Source organism: Equus quagga, chromosome 15 (assembly GCF_021613505.1).
Source record: "Equus quagga isolate Etosha38 chromosome 15, UCLA_HA_Equagga_1.0, whole genome shotgun sequence".
NCBI classification, from domain to species: domain Eukaryota; kingdom Metazoa; phylum Chordata; class Mammalia; order Perissodactyla; family Equidae; genus Equus; species Equus quagga.
The window spans coordinates 55962248-55969743 of NC_060281.1; the positions used below are offsets into that span (position 1 = coordinate 55962248).

Here is a 7496-nt window from a genome sequence, read left to right on the forward strand (position 1 = left end):
CCCAGAGCAGTGAAGTTCATAGAGACAGAAAGTAGAATGGTGGGGACCAGGGGCTGTGGGGAGGGGATGGGGAGTTAGCGATGACTAGGTACAGAATTTCAATTTGGGAACATGAAAAACCTCTGGAGAGAGACACTGGTGACGGTGTCACAACAATGTGAATGTATTTAATGCCACTGAACTGTACATTTGAAAATGGCTAAAATGTTTAATTTTATGTTATGTATATTTTACCACAATAAAAACATTTATTAAAAATAAAAAGATGGGAGCCAGCCTTGTGGCCTAGTGGTTAAGCTTGCATGCTCTGCTTCGGCAGCCCAGGTTCAAGGGGTTGAATCCCAGGTGCAGACCTACACCACTTGTCAGCCATGCTGTGGCGGTGTCCCACATGCGAAACAGAGGAATACTGGCTCAGGGAGAATCTTCCTCAAGCAAAAAAGAGGAAGATTAGCAACAAATGTTAGCTCAGGGCGAATCTTTCTCAGCAAAACTAAATAAATAAATAAATAAAAAGATGAATGGATCCAATTTCTCTCCAATTTCTTAGGAGAAAACCCCAGGTAGCACTGTGAGGGAAAAAATAATGCAATATTGAGTATGCTAATGAGTTCCCAATGTAGGGAACTGGGGCTCAGTTTCTCTGGGCAGAGCTCACCTGAGAGTGAGGGAGCCGGGGTATTTATCCATCACCTGCAGCCCTTGTTGGCTGCTCCAGGAGCGTTAACCCTTTGGCCCTTCTAGCCTGCCTGCACACAGGCAAAGCACTCCCCAGAGGCCAGCAAACGCTCTGGCACAGAGAGGTGCAGGGGCCATAGGTGTGAGCAAGGACTGTCTGCACATGCCCACAGGGGTAGGCGGGGAGATGGGGCTCAGGCACCAACAGTGTCTGCTGCAGGCACAGCGGGTCCCAAGGGCTCAAAACTCACAACCCTCTGAAAGCGGGTCTGTTGCTTCTCCATCACACAAGAAAGGCAGCGTAATATTCTGGTTGGAAGAAAAGAATCTCCGGCCCCACCTAATTTTCCTAGTCATTAAAGTTTTGTATGCTTATTGTGTGGGTTTCTTAAAAGTGCCTTTATTTGTCACTACATTCACAATAGCAAATAATATAGTTATGTTTGGGAAATGTTTCATTTTTACCTCCCTAATTTCAAATTTCACCCTCTGCAAGCATTTCCTCTGAAAGATAAAAATTTCCATGTGTACAATATTCAGTCTGAGGGTAAATGTTTTGGAAAGGCTTGAAGAACACTCCCTCAAGTCAAGTAAAAGTTGTTTCACTCTTATTAAGTTTCACAATGTTTAAATTTGAAGACTTCAGCCTGAAAAATGCCAGGAACTCCTTTGGAGACACAACTGTGCTTTTTATTTATTTTCTTTCTTTCTCTCTTTTCTTTGAGGAAGATTAGCCCTGAGCTAATATCTGCTACCAATCCTCCTCTTTTTGCTGAGGAAGACTGGCCCTGAGCTAACATCCGTGCCCATCTTCCTCTACTTTATATGTGGGACGCCTACCACAGCATGGCTTGACAAGCAGTGCCATGTCCGCCCCCGGGATCCGAACCAGTGACCCCTGGGCTGCTGAAGCAGAACAGGTGAACTTAACCGCTGAGCCACCAGGCCAGCCCCAACAATGATGCTTTTAAAAAAATTGTAATAAAATGCACATAACATAAAATCAAACATTTTAACCATTTTTAAGTGTAACATCCAATGGCATTAAGTACATTCACATCGTTCTGCAACCACCATCACCATCCTTCTCCAAACTTTTTCCATCCTGCAAAACTAGAACTCTGTCCCCATTAAACACTAACTCCCCAGCCCTCCCTCCCCCGCCCCCTGACAGCGCTATTCTACTTCCCGTCTCTATGAATTTGACTACTCTAGGAAGCTCACATCAGTGGAATCATCTGGTATTTGTCCTTTGGTGACTGGCTTGTTTCACTTAGCAGAACGTCCTCAAGTTCATCTATGTTGTAGCACGGGTCAGAATTTCCCTCCTTTTTAGGGCTGAATATTATTTCATTGCGTGTACGCACCACATTTTGTTTATCCATTCATCCATCAGTGGATACTTGGGATGCTTCCACCTTTTGGCCATTGTGCTTTTCTAGAAAGAAAATTTCGTAGGCCCTGAATCAAGACCAGCAGTTTGCTGTGGCTGTTGGTTTCAAGCAGGAGCCGAGAGCAATGTCCTTCTATGGTCTGTCGGCCATTCAGCACCCCGGGACCCAGTCAATTGGAAGAAACATAGTCTATAGAATATAATGTCCTTTTTTTCTTTTACGGAGCAATTGGACTATGTTAGGTTTAAGAATCAGGGGCTTACTCTGTGGGGCCAGGGACTTAACCAAAATAGTATTTCTTAGCCATTCAGAGGGACTTGGAGTTTTTGGCCTTTCTCTGCCTCTCTCACTCACGGGCTTGCTTTGTGGTTGTTAGGACATTAACCAAGCAGTCCCGTATCGTCCAGTCTTTTAAGGCGCTATTCCATTTTAATTTGTTAGTATGCTGAGTGGCCACATTAGACTCACCACTGCTGAGCTTAGCTGTTGACTGCAGTTCATCTTAGAGGGAAGATGCTCTTTTTTTGATAAATATTTTTTTATTGCAGTAAAATATTTGTAACAAAATTTACCATTATAACCATTTTTAAATACACAATTCAGGGGTATTAAGTACATTCATAATATCGTGCCACCATCAGCACTGTCCATTTCTAGAACTTTTCCATCAGCCCAAACAGAGACTCTGTCCCCATTAGACTGTAACTCCCCTCCCCTCTCCCTCCAGCCCCTGGGAGCCACCATTATACTTTCCGTCCCTGAGGTTTCCTACTTAAAACATATACTTTTGGGGGGCCAGCTCCATGGCTAATTGGTTAAGTTCACGTGCTCCGCTTCAGTGGCCCAGGGTTCACCAGGCTGGATCCTGGGCACAGACCTACACACCGCTCATCAAGCCACGCTGAGGCAGCGTCCCACATAGCAGAACTAGAAGGACTTACAGCTAGGATACGCAATTATGTGCTGGGGCTTTGGAGAGAAAAAAAAAGAGGAAGACTGGCAACAGATGTTGGCTCAGGGCCAATCTTCCTCACCACCTCCTCTCCAAAAAATATACATACTTTTTTAAGCTATGCGAAAAGAAAAAGAAAATTTCGTTTTGGATCTATAGACTGATTAGACAAATGCCTCACACTGATTTACTTAATGCTCTGGGCCTCTGTTTCCTAATCCATAAAGTAAGGATGAAAATAATAGTGCCTTCCTCCCAGAGGCTGGGATAGATGAGGACGGGCTGAGTTAATACACGTGAAGTACAGGGAACAGAGACCAACACGTAGCACTCACTCAATGAACGTTAACGATTACTGTTAACATTACTATGACAGTCATTTTTGAGAATCTGCTTTCAATCTACTCATTCTTTTCCTGCTCTAACAGTCTCATGGGGCCTCACAGCTTCTGTTTGTCATCACAAATCAGCTTATGAGGCTGGTGTGCTTCCTGGTTAAATATCAATATCGTGACTAGCCATTTTTAATGACGTCTTAAAGAATATCAAATTATAAACAAATTTGTTCAGGCTATGAATAGTAAGCTTAGTAGTGGATTAAAAGTTATATGTACAGCATAATCTCATTCAAAAATATATTAAATCTATATAAATATATATCATAAAAGTATGCATATTATTTCTTTAAAACACTAGAAGAACAATGGTCCTTGGTTTCTCCCGTGGGCTGATGCAACACCCTCCTGATTTCCTCTGATTCCTCTCTGGCCTTCCCAGAATTTGCTCCTCACTCAGAAACCGAAGGTTTCAAATATCCAATCAAATTCCAGCTCACGGCCCTAGCCTACAAGGTCACCGTCAGCCTACCAAGGCCTGGACCCTCCCGAGAGCTCAGCCCTCACCTCTAGCCCTCTCCCTGGCTCCTAGAGAGCTCCTGACACGTCAGGTCAGCTTTGTTCCTGCCTCGGGGAGTTTCTGCCTGGAACCATCTCCTCGCTCCTCGTCTGCACAGGGCCAGCAGCCCCTTGTCAGTCAGGTCACAGCTTAAATGTCCCCTCCTCAGGGAGGTCTTCCTGACCTCCTGACCACAAGCCATGCCCAGTCAGTCACCATCACAGCACACTACTTTAACTGTGTGCACAGAATGTAGCGCCATCTGAAAGTTTTCTTCTGGGCTCATCTGTTTCTCGCTCCCCTCCACATGTGAGTCCCATGGGAGCAGGGACCTTGTCTGGCTTCTGCTGTCTCCCAGAACAGCGCACGGGCACAGGAGGTGCTCGATGCACGTGTGCTGAATGAGTGACAGAAACCAAACATAAGTCACTGTAGAATCTCTGAGTGGCAGAATTAGTCTACAGGTGATTTTCTTTTTTTTTTTTTTTTGCTTGCCTCTATCTCTCAAATTTCCTATAATATGTAGAAAGTATGTTTTTGTAATTTAAAACATTTTTTGTATTAGGCAATCAAAAAGAAGTAGTTTGCGGGGCCAGCCCAGTGGCGCAGCAGTTAAGTTCACACGTTCCACTTCAGCAGCCTGGGGTTCACTGGTTGGAATCCCGGTGCTGACCTACACACCACTTGTCAAGCCATGCTGTGGCAGGCGTCCCACATATAAAGTAGAGGAAGATGGGCATGGATGTTAGCTCTGGGCCAGTCTTCCTCAGGAAAAAAGAAGAGGATTGGTGGCAGATGTTAACTCAGGGCTAATCTTCCCCCAAAAAAAGAAGAAAGAAAAGAAAAGGAAGTAGTTTGCACCAATTAACTGCTCCTGTGGCATAATACAACCGGAATAAGAAGAAAATCTTGAGAAATCGTGCAGCTAGGCCTCACCCACCTCCTTGGTTCCCTTCCTTAGAGTCTGTAACCTCTCCCATTCTCAACATCCGTGGGGCACAAACAGGGGCTTCTGCCTCATCCCAGGGTTCTGAACATCAGCGGGGACACCGCCCATGTCGACAGTCACTCATTCATACAGAAATGTGAACTGAGAATCATCAAAGAGCAAGACAAGAGCACTGGGTCTGTGCAGTGGTCACAACATCTCTGCTGTCTCTCAACAAATAGACATTGAAGACCTGTCATGCGCCTGGCACTGGAGCTGGGGAGGCAGCCCCGAGCACGCCAGCGGGATGAGGACATGTCAGAGATCATCTTCATTTGTGATAATTACAACACAAATATAGTGACCCAGCCAGGAAATGATTCCGGCTGAAATGATCAGGAATCATTTGAGAAGGCCCTTCCAGGATAGGTTATATTTCAATATTGGAGAGGTTTCCTGATTGTAATTTTTATTTAGTCAGATTTAGAGGGAGGTTGAAGAATCATTTTCCCCTGGTCACACCCAACACAATCTGAATATGGAGAATGGTGGGCACAAATGTCCTAGCGGAAGGACTAGAGGCAGGGAGAGACGACTGGCACTCTTAGCAGTCAGAGGGGGAATAGACACGTGTGTTCCCTTATCATGATGTGCCTGGAGCCTTATCAGGAATCCAGTCTAAACCCCTAGCTGTAAGAGTTCAATAAATCTGCCAAAGTAGTGTATGTGAGTGTGTCTATGTGTGTCAGTATACATTTACATATACACACATTGAAATGGTGCCCTTGCACTAGGATGGGAAGATGAACTCTGAAAGCAAAGGGGGAAACATTTTGTAACCCTGGGTAATGTGTGTTTTAAATATTAAAATGAAACCAAACAATTACAGAGGTCGAGCCCACTCTGATATATAGGAATAGTGTCAGTAACTGCAGACACCTAAGGGCGGAGGAACAAACCGCGACAGCCCTCCGCCAGGAAGCAACTTGCCTTGTCATTGAAGCTGCCTCAAGAACTGTTTGATATGCCAGGAAGCCAGGAAAGAGATGGCTCATAAATAGAAAAAGTCAATGGTATCACAATCTTTTGCATTTTTTAATATGTGCGAAGAGTCAGACTCTGGCTACAGCTCCTGCTGTAGAACTTAGCGATTCTAGAACTCACGCAGTGAGGACATAATGGGGGAGGTGAGAGGAGAGATAGTAAGGGCGAGTGTAAGAGACAAGCCACATTTCCTCTCGTGTCTCGTCTCTGTTGCCACCACCATGACTCTGACCCCAAGAGACAAAGAATCTCTGGGATCATCGCCTCTGGAGAGAAAATCATTCCATTTTCATTAACCTCCCTCAATCTTATTTATCTTAACAATCTATCTGGAGCAAACCTAAATGGTCCTACCACCAGGATAGGATTGACTCGGGGGCAGATTTGGTGCAAACAGGAAAATATAGGTACAGAAAGTCGACCCTGACAGGCTGCGTTAGAGATCACGGAGCCAGCTTTCAGGTCTGGATTTTCGTTCAGTCATCTGAGACCAGCACAGGACTGTTTTTCCCTAACACAGGCCCAAATGCTAACCCGGGAACAAGACAAGGCAGGGGTGAGGGCCTCCACCACTCAGAAGCCTGCTGGGAGCCAGCCTGCCAAAGGCAGAGAACGCAGCCAGCTCCTGCCTCCTGCGGCAATGTCATCTCTCAGGATGGAGAGACCTCGGACTAGAGCCTGTCTCTGAAGAGAATTCAAATCATCGGCTGAGGATCTCATGATGGGGAAGAGAGGCCGTATCCTGGAGCCCACGGCAACAAAGAAGGGGGTCCTGGGCACAGACTGACACAGAGCCTTCACTTTAGGGACGGAGATTTCAAACACTTCAGAGGAAGAAATGTCACTATAATGTGGCCTGAGAGTTTAAAAATGACTGCAACTCAAGACAAACAGCAAGTTCTAAAAATGCGATTTTCATTTCACAATCACAGCACAAAGGGGCCACAGGCCCCACTCCCGGTGTTTCCTCCTGTGAAGGCACCACAGACTCCTGTCCCCTCCCACCTCCTGGGCGCAGAACTGACTGACAGGTGAATTGGGGAGGAGGACCGGCAGATTCTCACCTGCAGAGAACTGTGTTCTGTGCTTTCCTCTGCCGTGCGGGAGGGGGCCTGAGGGACAGGCACAGGGACACCGCCCAGCTGTGCCAACGCCTTGGGGGAAGCCTGGCCGGTTCTGGGATGAACACTGGGGTCCCTCATACTTCTTAGAGCTTTAGCACTAGTAATGCTGACAGGTCTCCATCTGGCCCCTCTGTCTATCCCATTCTGAATCTGAGTGGGGAATAGGGATATCAAAAATCAAACCAATTATGAAACAATGGAAACCTACAGAGACAGAAAAGCAAGTCAGTGCTTGTCAAGGGTTGGGGGAAGGGAGGAATGGGGAGTACTATTGACTGAACTGTGTCCCCCTAAAATTCACAGGTCAAAGCACTAGCCCCCAACGTGACTCTATTTGGAGATGGGGCCCGTATGGAGGTAATTAAGGTGAATGAGGTCATAAGAGTGGGGCCCTGATCTGATAGGACTAGTGCCCTTAGAAGAAGAAACAGCAGGGAGCTTGCTCTCTCCTTCTCCCTGAGCATGCACAAAGAAGAGGTCAT

At 46.0% G+C, this 7496-nt stretch overlaps 1 non-coding gene across 1 annotated transcript; it reads left to right on the forward strand.

The window, feature by feature from the left end:
• The first annotated feature begins 2133 nt into the window (after window positions 1–2133).
• On the forward strand, window positions 2134–2260 carry LOC124227503 (small nucleolar RNA SNORA2/SNORA34 family). Its single transcript, XR_006885511.1, has one exon. It is a non-coding gene; the product is annotated as a small nucleolar RNA SNORA2/SNORA34 family (small nucleolar RNA).
• Window positions 2261–7496: the final 5236 nt, after the last annotated feature.